Source organism: Colobus angolensis, unplaced genomic scaffold, assembly GCF_000951035.1.
Source record: "Colobus angolensis palliatus isolate OR3802 unplaced genomic scaffold, Cang.pa_1.0 Scaffold343, whole genome shotgun sequence".
Classification (NCBI taxonomy): Eukaryota; Metazoa; Chordata; class Mammalia; order Primates; family Cercopithecidae; genus Colobus; species Colobus angolensis.
In genome coordinates this window covers 997,990-1,013,936 of record NW_012116744.1, presented here as the reverse complement: position 1 = coordinate 1,013,936, position 15,947 = coordinate 997,990, and the positions used below count along the sequence as shown (strand labels likewise).

General features: G+C 42.3%; 1 pseudogene; it reads right to left on the bottom strand.

The window, feature by feature from the left end:
* Positions 1-15,655: 15,655 nt before the first annotated feature.
* The window catches only part of LOC105519296, a 9,427-nt pseudogene continuing 9,135 nt past the window's right edge, over positions 15,656-15,947 (bottom strand).

The following is a 15,947-nucleotide window of genomic DNA, read 5'->3' as shown; positions in this document are numbered from 1 at the left end:
ACAGAAAAAAAAAACCCAAAAACAACAACAATAAAACCACCTATTTGTTACTAAGCTCATTACCTGGGTGATGAAATAATCTGTACACTAAATCCCTACGAAATGCAATTTACCCATGTAACAAATCTTCGCATGTACCCCTTGAACCCGAAATAAAGGTTGGAAAGAAAATGAAAATATACAGATAAAACAACAATCATAACAACAAAAACCCTAAATACACATTGACACCAGGACTATGCCGGGCCTTGGTAGATAGTGGTGGAAAAAGAAAAAGACATGTTCTCTGGCCTTACGGAGTTCACAGCCTGGTAATGAACAAATACAAGCAAATCAACATCTATTTATAGTTGTGATACAGGCCACAGAGGAAAAGTGTGAAAGTGCAATGATGATTTACTGTACAGTCATTGCAAGCCAGGCACTGTTCTAGGTTCTTAAATGTGTCATATCTCATTTATTCCTCAAAACAAACCTATTTTTATTTCCATTTTTACAGATGAGGTTACTGAAAACAAAACTGTGAGCATGGGGAGACTTTGTTGTGATCAGAGAAGGCATCCTGAGGAACACACACATGAATAGGGGTTAGCTAGGCGAAAACAGGGGAGGAATGTTCCAGGCAGAGGTAATGAGCTGCTCGTGTGAAGGTCCTGGGGCAGGAAAGAGCCATGGAGAAAGTCAAAGTCAGCCAGCGAGGAGCCTGGAAAGGAATGGATGATGAGATCAGGATAGGGTGGGCGATGGAGGACGTTGTAGGCTGCACAGGGAAGAGGTAGGTGGTCATTGTAAGAAGAATGGGGTGGCACTGAGGAGGTTTAGCAGGGATAGTGTGAAGCATAGCTCCAAGCGGAAGCCCTGAAATAGAAATATCACAGTTCTTGGCTGTCTGTCCACTTGTGGCTGACAAGCTCTCTCTGCAGTGTGTAAGCCTGCTGCAGGATGACACCTCCAACAATTCATATGTTTTGCAGATTATAGTTTCATCATTATTTAAAAATACTCAATGTGAAAAGGTTGGATTGAATTGGAAAAGCATTTGCGTTATTACAAGAAATTTCCACATGCCAAAGAGCTATTAGATCCTTTAAGTATGGAATTGTTGTTAAAATATTAAAAATATTTCATTGTTACCTCTGCATACAAGTTTTCCCATGGATGGTGACCACTGGGAATTTGGAGAGATCGTCATTAACAAGTCTTTATCAGAAATTGCGTGGTCATTTCAAGCATAAAATATAATGCAAAAAAGTTATATTCACCAAAGCAAGCCCAAGCTTCTTAATTAAAAAATTAAAAACATTTTAAACGCAGAGCTTATAAATTTTTTGCTTCCCCCAGGCCCTCCTGCCCAGTGGGGCCTCAATAGGAAAACACACCACTGTGGGAGCCAGTGTCCTTGCAGCTCCCAGAATAACCACGCCTCCTACCACACGGCCCTCTCCAGGTTCCCAAAGCAGGCAGTCTGTTCTTGTTCCTAACGGTAGGGGTCATCATTTCCCTTTTGTAAGTTTTTGGAGACAGAAGCCAGTGCCTTCTATGTTTTCATAGAAGGCTTAACTATATTTTTCCTTTTTTTTTTTGTTTATGGCATTAATCCTGAGGTTAGGGTCAGCCTGTGGTGAGCAATAATGCATTTACCCTTTGACTTCATGCACTAAGATGTAATTGATCATTTGTGGTCTCATTTCCAGGAGCTGGGAGCCTCAGTTCAGTTTAAGATAAATGGAGACAGGAGAACCCTTGTTTTAGTGATGTCTTGAAAAGAGCAAAGCACAGATATGACTGACTTATTTTATGGACTCCACTATCCCTCTCATCTTTATTTAAAGCAAAAAAATTTTTTTCTTTCACTAAGTGATTTGTTATTTAACATTTTATAGCCAGAGTCAGATGCTGGTGAGGGTAATTACCCTTAGAATGCACATTAGTGTCTAGTTGGTAAATAAACTTGAGGCATTTCTGCATTAGGCATAAAATAAAGATGAAAACGTTGACTTCTAAACGAAACCGTAGCATAGAATTCTACATGGCGTGTGCTGTGTTGCTCCTTTGATTATAATTTTGTTGCTGCTTCCATTACAAAACAATTGTCCAATGTATTTTAACTCGAACATAAAGAGCCATTTCTGGTGAAATGACAGTAACAGAAACTATTTGTTGAAAGCCTACTCAATCGACAAATAACATCATCTCTTCTGTAATCTTAATCTTCACAATGTTCCTGAAAAGTAAGTATCACTGGATTTGATAGACAAAGAGACTGAACCAAAGAGAAAAAAAGGAAGATAAGATGACAAAACTAATAAGGGGGCAGAACTAAAATTCAAACCCAGGTCTCAGACACTCAAAAGGCCCCTGGTCTTGCCATGATACCACTTTGGGCTCTGAATGCTTTCATGAATGCTTTGCCTTTCCCTTTTATTTTTTTTCCCCTTTCCCTCTTTTCATTTTCCTTTTTGGTTTGGTTTTCTTGTTTGTCAGTTTGAGGCTCTAGACATAAGATCTTTTCAATTCACACAAATAATGTGTGTCTGGACTTTAATTTGCCCTGAGACTTAAGGAACATCCCTAGAGTAGTCTAGTTAGTATCTTGCTCCTCCTAAGAGAGAAACAGTATGTGCTCAGTATATTTTTAATCTTCTCAATGGATGCAGCAGCCAATTGAATTCTTCAGGGATTTAGTTTCTTCTGTCCATGGGGTATTCTCCCTTTATCCTTGAGCAACAAAACTGGTTGTTGAAAGAGAACCTTGGTCCAGCAGGGCCTGGGGTAAGGAAAGAGCCCCAGATAAAGAAGTTTATCCCCTGAATGACTGGTCTACATCAGGCCATTGGGGAGTTCCCAGTTAATGCCCTTGATTGGACCACCCTGACTCTCAGGAGTCTGTGATGGGGCTCTACAGATGTAATGACTGCGTGGGGCTTTCTGCAGGGTTGTCTCATCCGGGTATCCCAGGATGATTCTGGTCTGTGGCCAAGCAGATGCCATCTTCATGAATTCTTGCTTTTTTGCATAGTGGGGAGAGTGGGGCAGAAGACTCCCCATTTTTCCATAGTGGAAGAATAGTGGGGCAGAGGGTACTCCATTCTCCCATCTCAGAGAGCAGCCTGCCTAGCTGTCCTCCCTCTGAGGCCAACTTCAGGTTCAGACATTGAGGCTCTGCATCCAACTGTGTCCTTGGGGGAACACAAGATGCCAACTCTTCTTTCCTCCTGCCCCTTGCCACTAGTGTCCCAGGAGTGTCTCCATTTTTAATGAAACTCTAGGATACAAGAGTTCACAATCTTATATAATATTATTTGATTATTTAAATTTGTTCAATATTTGTCTTTCTTTGCAGCTAATTTATATAGTGCATGCTATAAGGAAGTGTGCAAAGTGCCTTCCTGGACTCCATGAAATAGGCTTTAAGCAAGGAGTAAACTGAGGATCACAGATGTTAGAGGATTTATCTAGGTCACACAGCTGGGTCCTCCATACAATAGGCTGGAACAGCCTAGAGAAGATAATTTTCAGGAGAAAGATAATCTGATTAAAGTTCATATAACTACTAAGGAAATGGAGGGAGTGAGCATGATCCTGTTAAGTGATGCTTGAAAGATCTTTTCATATATATATATAGAAACCGAGTCTCACCCTTGTCGCCCAGGCTGGAGTGCAGTGGCACAATCTTGGCTCACTCCAACCTCTATCTCCCAGGTTCAAATTATTTTCCTGCCTCATCCTCCCAAGTAGCTGGGATTACAGGCACATGCCACCGCCTGGCTATTTGTGTGTGTGTGTGTGTGTGTGTGTGTGTGTGTTGTAGAGATCAGATTTCACCATGTTGCCCAGGCTGGTCTTGAACTTCTGACCTCAGGTGATCCACCCTCCTCGGCCTCCCAACATGCTGGGATTGCAGGTGTGAACCACCACACCTGGCCCTTTTCTCATCTTTTTATAGGAACTTGGCCTTCAGGTCCCAGCTCCAGTATCCTAAGCCTTCCTTCACACCCTTCCAGATGGAGCTAATCACTGCTCCTCGGTTTTCCATGACACTGGATTCTTAAGGATCATTCTTAGAGCATCCAACTCACTACCATGTTATTGTCCTCTGTGTTAGTCAGGGTTCTCCAGAGAAACAGAAACAACAAGATGTGTGTATGCAGAAAGGTTTACTTAAAGGAATTGACTCAAGTGACTGTGGAAACTTGGTTAGCTTAAAATCTGATGGGTAGGCTGGAGACCCAAGGAAGAGTTTCAGTTTGAGTCCAAAGGCTGTCTGCTGGCAGAATTCCTTCTTATGAAGCGGAAGTCAGTCTTTGTTCTATTTAGGGCTTCAACAGAGTGGATGAAGCCCACCCACGTGGCAGTCTGCTTCACTCAGAGTCCCCTGATTTAAATGTTAATCTTATCCCAAACACCATCGCAGGAATATCCAGAATAATGCTTCACCAAATATCTGGGCGCTGTGGTTCAGGCAAGTTGCCATATAAAATTAACCATCACATCCCCATTCCTGGGTCTGTCTTAACTGCTAGACTGTGGGGTCCTCTGGAGCAAGGACTGTCTTTTACCTTTCTTTCCAGCACTCAGAAATGAACATACAACAGGTACTCAATACATTCATTTTGATTTGAAACAAACAAACAAAATAAACAAACACCCCAAATTGCTTTCAAAAATAGTATTCCTTTTATTGCTACTGCAATTCTCTGGGGTAGGCATACGCATTCCCCAACTCTTTAATAAGAGGAAACAGGGGTTTAAGGAAATGTGCCCATGATCACAAACCAGATAAGTGGCAGAGTTCTAGGCTCTGTGCTTTTTGCACTATATAGCACAATGTCCTTTGATTTGATAAAAATGTCAGAGGAGGTGGTCTGGGGTCTGGGATATTCTGAATCAATATCTTACAGAAACTGTTATTCAAAATCTAGCCCAACTGTGCTCAGCAACAATGAGAATTTTATTAAGACCTATCATTTACCTATCAAAATCAATCAGCTATTTTCTGAACAGCTGCTAAATGCCTGTCCTTGACTGAAGACAGGTGATTGATGTATTTCTTTATCCATCTATTCCTCCATTTCTCGATTCCTCCATCTTCTCCTCCCTCTCTCCCTCCAGCCAATACTTACTGAACATCTACTATGCACCAGGCCCCAGGGGAGGTGCTAGGGCCACAGTGATGGCTAAGACCTAGTCCTGTTCTCAAGATGCTCATAGTCAGGGTGGTGGTGGGGGGAAGCAGTGTGTCATCCACTAGTGAGAAGGGATCAACTGCAGCACCCATCTCTAGAGGCAGGGAAGGCAGTGAGCATCATCACGCCTGTGATCCCAGCAGGGACTTGGGATATAGTAGGAATGCCTGTGGGCAAAGTGAGAATGACCTCTGGGATTCTCAGGCATGTCACAGGCAGGAGAAAGAGAATGAAGGATGATGTGCTTTCCTTTGTCCTTATTTGAGTCTGAGAAAGGCCACATATCTTTGCCAAAGGTAGCATTGCCCTCTGACAGCCTGATCTTTTTAGCATTTTTATTGTCATCACATGATCATCATGATCATCATCGTCATCAATTATTATATGAATATTTATCACCAGATATTCAGAATCATTCGGTTGTAGCAGGATATTTGGAGCTTCCCTTTCTTTCCATTTTTCTTCCCTTCTCAGCTCCTAACCCCAAATCCACATGGAGACAGTTGCCTAATTACTCTCAATTGAGTTCTCTTTTCCGTTTTTCTTTTTCATGGACAACTCCACCTGCAAAGCCTGCTAGGTGGAAGGTAGCTTTCATCCACATCAGCCTTACAAGAACCTCTGAACCTTCTCACACACTGTTCTATGTGCTTGGCACACTCTTCTTTTTACATGGCTCTTCCTCATCCTTTTATGTCCTAATTCAGATGTCACCTCTTTGGAAAGACTATTCCTCTACCCCTCCCAATCGGCAATAGCTCCTTTCCCATTTGCTTCTCACTGTCTCTTACTGTCTGGTTTATTTAATTGTAGAAGGCCTTCCCCACTAGAATATAAGCTCTATGAGGGCAGTGACCTTGTTTGTCTTCTTCAATGTGCTAAGAACAGTGCCTTGCATGTATGGAGTATTCCATTCAATAGTTATTGAACTACTGCAAGAATGGTTGAAGCCACATATCCTGTCTCTGCATGGCACAGCACCTCTGACCCCCTGTCCCTGCTGGAACAGTCTTATGACAAGTGACTCATTACTTCCCACTCCTCATTCAGGTGGTTCTGATTCAGGACCCTTCATGGACGGCAGAACTTTGAGTAGAGGTTTCCCAGCCATGCTGAGCCATCCATCCTGAACTCTTTGGCACCTTCCTATGGGTTGGGTGGTGATGTACCCTTGCTGTCTCCTGCACATTCCCAACTAGACTGTGAGCTTCTCGAGGCCTTGACATGCTATTTCATATCTCTGACAGCACTAGGTGTTCAGAAAATACCTGTGGGTGATCCAATTGTGGTTGTTTTAAAACCTGTAACTGTCCAGATTTGGATAGAGTCAAGCAGCTCCCTGATCATCGCCTATCTACAAGTGACAAACTCCTAATAGTATAGATCAAATAGGAATTTGATCTTCGGAGTCAGTCAGTTTGGATATAAGTTCCAGCTCTGCTACTGTGACTTCAGAGCAAGTCACTTAACCTATCTGAGACTCAATTTCCTCATCTGTAAAATGGGCATAATAATAGTAACCATTTTCAAGAGCTCATAAATGGAGGACGGTGTCCTGGACATGTCTGGAGAGCCAGAGGGGTGGGGAAGAATTTCTTTCAAGCTGTTGCTGCATTACAAACACTTATTGAATATGGTGGACTCTTAGGAGCAGGAAGAATCTTGCTGCTGGTGGGTGGCAGAGAATGGTAACAGGGATAGGAGCAATATGAATATGATAAAAATCACAGTAAGCACTGTAGAGGGTTGCTCTGCCTCACAGGGTCATACAGATTTGGGGGTCTCAATCACAGTCTTGGAACTCCAGGCAAAGGGTAGACTGTGCTAAGCTGCCTGCTCTGTTTAAGAGAGCTGACCTCTATAATAATCTTAGAAACGTTTCCACCAAGAATAATTAAAATAAAAACACATATATAGACTCATAGTCACATAAATTGGCATGTAAACAGTGAAACTTCTAAATCTACCAGATCATGAAATCTTTGAGGGGCAAGATTGATGAAGGTTCATCATGGGATCCCTGTTGCCTGCAAGGCACCAGACACAGCATAAGCACTTAGGAGATGTGCTTGGTTGAATAAATGAATCTGGAGGCTGGGGGTGGTGACTCACACCTCTAATACCAATACTTTGGGAGACCAAGGCAGGAGGATCGCTTGAGGCCAGTCTGGGCAACATAGCGAGATTCAATCTCTATAAAATAAAAAAATTAGCCGAGCATGGTGGCATGTGCCTATAGTCCTAACTACTTGGGAGACTGAGGCAGAAGGATTGCTTGAGTCCAGGAGTTCAAGGCTGTAGTGAGCTACGATTGTGCCACTGCACACCAGCCTGGGAGACAGTGAAAACTTGTCTGTGAACAAAATAAAATAAATAATACAAAACAAACGTGGAACTTGATATTTGAGAAGTATGTAATTCTTATGTTCCTATCCTCTCATATTTGAGAAGTATGTACTTCCTGTGTAATTCTTATGGTAGCAGTTATTCATGGTGGGAGGATTCAACTTTGTAGAAGGATTGTCTGAGGCATGGGCCAGGTAGGAGATGGGCTGGGTATTAGAACAGGGTGCATAGCTAGAAGTGTGCTTTTACTCATATACAGAGTCTAGGGGGAAGCAAGGTGGTTGGGAGAAGCTGTTTTAGAAATCTGGAATTGGGAAAGACCAGCAGAAATCAGTGGTACCAGCTCTTCCTCCTAGCACATGGAAATCTGACACTGCTTATTTATTTATTTATTTATTTATTTTTTGAGACAGAGTCTTGCTCTGTTGCCAGGCTGGAGTGCAGTGGTGCGATCTTGGCTCACTGAACCTCTGTCTCCCTGGTTCAAGTGATTCTCCTGCCTCAGCCTCCCGAGTAGCTGGGACTACAGGCACGTGTCAGCACTCCCAGCTAATTTTTTATTTTTAGTAGAGATGGGGTTTCACCATGTTGGCCAGGATGGTCTCAATCTCTTAACCTTGTGATCGGCCTCCCAAAGTGCTGGGATTACAGGCTTGAGCCACTGCGCCTGGTCATTTAAAAAAAAAAATTTTTATTTTTATTATGGATATATATTAGTAGTATATATTTAAGGGGGTATGTGTGATTCTTGAGACAAACATACAATGTATAATAAATCATAACAATTGGGATATTCATCATCTCAAGCATTTTTTTTTTTGTGTTAGAAACATCCCAATTCTACTCTTTTAGTTATTTTGAAATTTACAGTAAGTTATTGTTTACTATAGCCACCCTATTGTGCTACAGAACACTGTTCTAACTGTATTTTTGTTTAAAAGGACACTATAAAATGGAAAGATACCCTATGTTCATGGATTGAAGAATCAGTATTCTTAAAATGTCCATACTACCTAAAGTGATCTATAGATTTCCCAGTTCTTTTCAAAAGTCTCCAAGGATGGGGACCATCATCTTTTCACTGGTGACTCTTTATGTCTGACCCTGTCTCTCTTGATGTATTGGAAGCAAACATCTCATTTTTGGGCCCCTAGGAAAATGTAAAGGAGAGCTCAGCATCCTCAAATGCTTTGTTGACCTCATTTACTGCAATGTCTTTAAAGCGTTTTAATCAGAGCTGACTAATACACCAATGTAGGCCTTACAGATGAAGAAGGTTCAACAGGACAGGCAAATCACAGTATTCTGAAAGCTCCATCACCAACTATTAATGTTCTGACCCAGCTGGGGTTGTCAGCTCTAGGTGGCCAGGATGAAATAACAAAATGTTCCAAGGGTGAGTGGAATGTGGCCATGAGGTGCTCAACACAGCTAGCCACACTGAGTTTGGAAGGTGAGCTTTTATTTTGACATTTGGGAGGCCACAAGGTAGCTAGGGATTAGGAAAAAGGCTCCAGCACTGGGTATGCAGTATGAATAGTAAGGTCCTCTGGGAAAACTAGGTGAGTGACTGGATTAAACTCAGAATAGTGATTAAAGGAGGGCTCTAATACAAGTAGCAATAATTGCAAACAGTCATTAAGTTTTAATGACAAAAATAGCTTTTTGAAAAACGCGCTTGTAATATGCAAGGTATTCTGCTAAGCCCTTTATACATATTGTGTCAGTCAATATTCTCACCAAACTATGAATTGAACATGATTATTACGCCTATTTTAGAGATAAAGAAACTGATTTATATGGCAGTTTAATAACTTGCCAGACCCTGTGTTAAAGACTTACTACCAGTGGTTATTAACGCGCAGTAATTTTGTCTTCCAGGGGAGATTTGACATCTGCAGACATTTTTGGTTCTCACATGGTGTGTGGGGGTGTTCTATTGGCATCTAATATGTGGAGGCCCAGAATTCTGCTAAATATTCTACAGCGGATAGGACAGTCTGCTACCTGTGACCCCAACAAAAAAATCAGCTCAAAATGTCAATAATGCCCAGTTCGAGAAACCTTGCTTTATACAAGCTGTCTAATTTAATTCATTTTTAAAAATTAATTTTAATTTTAAGTTTCTGGGTATATGTGCAGGATGTGCAGGTTTGTTACATAGGTAAACGTGTGCCATGGTGGTTTGCTGCACCTATCCACCCATCACCTAGGTATTAAGCCCAGCATGCATTAGCAATTTTTCCTAATGTTCTCCCTCCCCTCACTTCATCCCCCAACAAGCCCCAGTGTATGTTATTCCCCTCCCTGTGACCATGTGTTCTCATTGTTCAGTTCCCACTTATAAATGAGAACATGTGGTGTTTGGTTTTGTGTTCCTGCACTAGTTTGCTGAGGATGATGGTTTCCAGCTTCATCTGTGTCACTGCAAAGTACATGATCTCCTTCCTTTTTATGGCTGCATAGTTTTCCATGGTGTATATGTACCACATTTTCTTTATCCAGTCTATAATTGATGGGCATTTGGGTTGATTCCATGTCTTTGCTATTGTGAATAGTGCTGCAATGAATATATGTGTGCATGTATCTTTGTAATAGGATGATTTACATTCATTTGGGTATATACGCAGTAATGGGATAGTTGGGTCAAATATATATAATTTAATTCTTAGAACAACCTTGATGAGTACATTGAGATTCACAGGGGTGAAGTCACCTACCCAAGGCCACACAGTTAGTGGCAGGGCTGTGATTTCAAGCTATGTACATCTAATTCCCAAGCCAGTGCTTAGTTTCCATGAGAAAACCATGGGAAATTGGATGCTAAAGCACTGTTATGAAGATGTGGACATTACCGGGGGTAAGCCACAATTTGGGGCATATCATGGGAGAGCAATGGTGAGCTTGGAGAATTGTGTTTTTGCTTGACATCAAGTGGAGGGCATGTCAGCACTAAGCATGTTCTGATGGGAGAAGGACATCACGTAATGAACTTGGAATGAATATTGGCTACACATTTTTTTCAATCATTGATTCAGCATTTTTTGGGCATCAACTCTGTGCTTGGTGCTGTGATATAATGGGCAAAGGAGCCAGGCCAACTTCCTGCCCCTATGGAACATGTATTCAAGTGGGAGAGATGGACAATATGTCAACCAACAAATACAGAATAAATATATAACATGATTGCCACCTTGAAGAAAATGAGTAGGGTGTTGTAATATGGGTAATGGGTTGGTGGATATTTTATATAGGGAGTCAGGAAGGTCTTCCTGAGGTGGGACTGTGTAAACCATATGAAGGCTGGGAGGAAGCTGGGAAAAACGATGTCAGGCAGCAGGAACAACAAGGACAGAGATTTGTGGTAGGAATAGACCCAATGTGTTCTAGCAACAGACAGAAGGATAATATACAGGGCTATTCAAAGTACCAGTCTATGAGAAGGTAAGGAGCTTGCACCAGAGTGTACATTAATGCACAGCTTCCTTCATTGAGAAAGTCTAATGTCCTAGTCCATTTGTATTGCTATAAAAGCATGTTTACTTGCTCCATAGTTATCCAGGCTGTACAAGAAGCCTGGCACCAACATCTACTTCTGGTGAGGGCTTCAGGCTGCTTCCAATCATGGTAGAAGGGGAAGAGGAGGAGCTGGTGTGTGCAGGTATCATACGGTGAGGGAAGAGGTAAGGTGGGTAGAGGGAGGTGCCAATTTCTTTTAAACAACCAGCTCTTGAGGGAGCTCTCATGGAAACTAGGGCAGCACAAAGTCGTTCATGAGGGATCTGCCCCCATGACCCAAACGCCTCCCATTAGGCCCCACCTCCAACACTGGGGATCATATTTCAACATTAGATTTGTATGGGTCAAACAAACCGTATTCAAACTTATAGTACCTGACTATGAGAAAATGTCAGTGGAACTAAGCAGTGTGCTTAGTGATGTAGTTAATTGACATTCTTGCCCAAGTGCCTCATCTCATCATAGACTGGTTAATTTTGTGGATGGTAGGTGGTCCAGGGCCATCCACTGAGTAATACTGAGGGGGCAGGGGCTGTTGGTGTTCTACTCATAACTCCCCAGCCTATATGGGTAGTCAGGGTTTACTGTGTCTTTCTGAGTGTTCTTCAGCCCCAGGTGAGTGCTCTGCCAGAGCTCTGGGAAGCTGTGTCCCCAAAATGACGCTCAACGATTTGGGCTGGGACAGGGTGGATAAACTCCCCAGCTTCCCCACCTTGTGCTGGCACAGCTCTCAGGCAGTCTCACATAGAGGCTCCCCAGCAGAACTGAGCCCCAGTTGTCTGAAGAGGTAACCCACTTATTAATGCGCCCTGCCCCAACTTTCCTCTGTTCTCTGTTGCACTTTTCCCACTCCCTCATGATGCTTTCTGGGATCACCTCCCAAATTATCTACTTGAAACCCAATCCTTGTCTCCAGGTTTGCTTCTGGGCGAACCGCACTAGAGAGTATGACTGGAATGTAACAAACAGAGGGCACCTGGTGTTGTGGATGTCAGAGATCTGCACCGGGCCAGGTCATGCAGACCATACAGACTATGAGAAGAAACTTGGACTCGATTCGAAGTGTGTGGGAGCCACTGAAGGGTTTTAAGCAGGATGCGGGGGCGGGGGATACTACATGATCCAATTTATAATTTAAAACACTTCTCTGGTTGCAATTTGTAGAATAGGTTGAACAGGAGCAAAAGTAGAAGCAGGCAATAAGTTGGGAAGTTTTTTGAAGCAGTCCAGGGCAGGGCTGATGGAAGCTAGGGATGGAAAGATGGAGGTGCCTGCAGAGATCTGAGATATATTTTGGGGGACAAACCAATAGGACTTGCTGGTAGATGGATGGTTGGGGACAGTGAGAGGGAGGGGTCAAAGATGATGCCTTGATTTCTGGACCTCTGGTGGGGATTAAAGGAGCCAGGAGGTATTCTGCCATGAAAGGCATTCACAAAGTGGATAATTAGGGAGAGTGTCTCTGCTTTCATAGCCCCCCAAATTTAACTAAGCCACACTGGCTTATTTATGCAGTGAGTAAGAATGAACTGTATATATCTGAGTAGAATCTCCGAGACAATCTCTGTAAAATCACCACCACAGCCACAAAGAGAAGCTGTTCCCTTTACTTCACCAAGCATAGGGGCATTAACCTTAACAAGCTAAAAAATGAAGTGTAAGACCAGCCCAGTGACCATGACAGCTACCGACAAGCTCACACAAAGGGGATGCCCTCAAAGTGAAATGAGGGATGCTGAAGACATAGGGTAGAGACCTGGGACCAAGGCCCTGAGCTGCAATAGCCAGGAGCTTCTAAACCACCATCCTCAAACCATAGGAGGAAAGTGTACATTTCCCAAGATCTGGCTGCAAAGGGAGAAAGTGAAGAAGAGACCCTGGGCCATGTTTTATTCAGAGTGTGACTTGTTCTGGACAGGGTGTCTGGAAAAACACACAAACCAATAATACTGATGTCTTAACTAACAGACCAAGACCACTTAAACACACCAAATGATGGTTTCCATAGGCAGCTATCTCCTTGGATGACTTAGAGTTACAAGTTTTCACAGAGAGTTGTCCAAAGTTAGCATGGGCTGCCTTAAATTGCAGAGAGCATCTCACCACTGGATGGGACGAATACTTGGTAGCATTGCAAGAGGGGATATTGATGGGAATGGACTGATTCCGGTACTGAAATTCAGTTGTTTCAGCACTTCCAGTTGATGATACAGGGCAAGCAGCTTCCATACAAGCTATGGCATTTGGGTTTAACCACAATTCTGATATCTGGATTTATTTATTTAGAGAAGGAGTTTTGCTCTTGTTGCCCAGGCTGAAGTGCAGTGGCGTGATCTCTACTCACTGCAACCTCTGCCTCCCGGATTCAAGTGATTCTCCTGCCTCAACCTTCCGAGTAGCTGAGATTACAGGTGCCTGCCACCATGCTTGACTAATATTTTTTTGTAGTTTTAGCTGAGACAGGGTTTCACCATGTTGGCTAGGCTGGTCTCGAATTCCTGACTTCAGGTGATTCACCTGCTTTGGCCTCCCAAAGTGCTGGGATTACAAGCCTGAGCCACTGCGCCCAGCCTGATATCTGAATTTATGTTTTGCTTTGTTTACCACTCTTTCTCTCTCTGTTTATTCTCACCAAAAACAAATTCTGTTTTAATCAAAAAGCCTGACCGCCAATGAGCACTGTCTAAAGCAGTGCATAGAGGGTGAGCATATGCTTTAGACTTAGATCAGTAGGGTTCAAATCTCGGCTCTGCCCCTTACTAGCTGTGTGGTCTTGGGCAAATTAGGTAGGTACTGTGTACTTGAGCTTCTAATCGTAAGTGGGGTAATACCTGATAGGACTGCATGAAGACTAACTGTATCAATGCAGGTAAAGCATCAGGGCAGCACCTGGTTCTTTGTCAAGTCTCCATAAGTGCTGGTGATAGTGAAGTTTGTGTCTGTGGTCTGAAAGTGCATCTTGAGGAATGGTCCAATACAGCCTGAGCCAGGGCAATGTCTCCACGTTGAAGGGCCTGCATCCTTAGCCGAGGGAGAAGTCTCATCAGATGAACTGGTAGATGGTGCCTTTGATTGCCTGTGGCCCCACAGCTCAGTGACTACACAGTAATTGCCACCAATACCATGCTGGCCTACCTGCCCAGACACTTAAGGAACCTTGGGAAAAGGGTAGAGAGGGCTTTGAAAGGTATTTTGTTTTTAAATTTTAAAAGTATTTTTAGCTTTTATTTTAGAATCAGGTGGTACATGTGCAGGTTTGTTACATGGCATATTACATGATGCTGAGGTTTGGGGTATGACTGATCCCATTATCCAGGTACTGAGCATAGTACCTAGCAGTTAGATTTTCAACACTTGCTCTCCTCCCTCTTCCCCCTCCCTCCCTCTTTCTTTCTTTTTCTTTCTTTATTCTTTCTCTCTCTCTTTCTCTTTCTTTCCTTCTCTTTCTTTCTTTCCCTTTTTCTTTCTTTCTTTCTTTCTCTCTCCTTCCTTCCTTCCTTCCTTCCTCCCTCTCTCCCTCCGTCCCTCCCTCCCTCCTTCCATATCCCTTCCTTTTGAGACAGTGTGTCACTCTTTCACCCAGGCTGGATTGCATTGGCATGATCGTAGCTCATTGCAGCCTCAAACTCCTGTGCTCAAGTGATCCTCCTGCCTTGGCATCCCAAAGTACTGGGATTACAGACTTGAAGGAATGTGTTTTCTTTATGGAAAAATTGGAAAATCTAGAAAAGCACAAAAAGCAAAACTAAAAACCACCTCTATCCTGTCACCTAGAGATAACCACATGTGCAAGCATGTAATTCCAGCGCTGTTTTTATGTGATCATTAATAGCTATATTTGTTTGGTGTTAGCTATGTGTTTTATTAACATATGTGTTTCCCACTTTGGTCTCATTTATTCTCATGACTTTGTGAAGTAGGTGTCTTTTTTTTTTTCATTTTACAGATTAAAACAGGTTCAGAGAAATGTGACTTGCTTAAGGTCACTGTTCATTCTCTTGTATAAAATACTTTTTCCTTTTAACAATATATTATAAGCTTTTCCTCCACAATTCAACATATTTCTACAACATTATTAAGGCTTTTAAAAGTTTAATTTTATAAGTAGGTAATACATTCGTGAGGTTAAAAATATATGAACAGGTTGGTGGGAATGTAAATTAGTTCAACCATTGTGGAAGACAGTGTGGCGATTCCTCAAAGACCTAGAACCAGAAATACCATCTGACACAGCAATCCCATTACTGGGTATATACCCAAAGGAATATAAATCATTTTATTATAAAGATACATGCACATGTATGTTCACTGCAGTACTATTCACAATAGTAAAGACATGGAATAAACCCAAATGCCCATCAATGATAGACTGGATAAAGAAAATGTGGTACATACACACCATGGAATACTATGTGGCCATAAAAAGGAAGAAGATCATGTCCTTTGCAGGGACATGGATGGAGCTTGAAGCCTTTTTTTTGGTCATTAGTTATCATTAGTTTATAATAAAAGAGAAATATGGAAATTATTTACATGATGAAAGATTTCAGAACTTCAGTGGAATGGGCAGCTTCATGTTGATGCCATTTCAACAGTGACTTATTTCAGTCTATGTACTTTCCAAGAATGTCACCATCTCTAAATAGGAGATAATCCTTGTCATCTAGAACTACTTTGGTGCCTCCATATTCTGGCAGAAGAACTTTATCTCCAACTTTCATGCTAACTGGTTGAATCACTCCACCCTTTCCTTTAGAACCCGATCCAACAGAGACTACTGTTGCTTGCGATATTTTTCCTTGAGATTTTTCTGGAAGCATAGTGCCTTCTTTGGTTACAGTTTCAGCAGCACTCCTTTCAACCAATAGTCGGTCAAAGAGTGGAAGAAACTTTTTT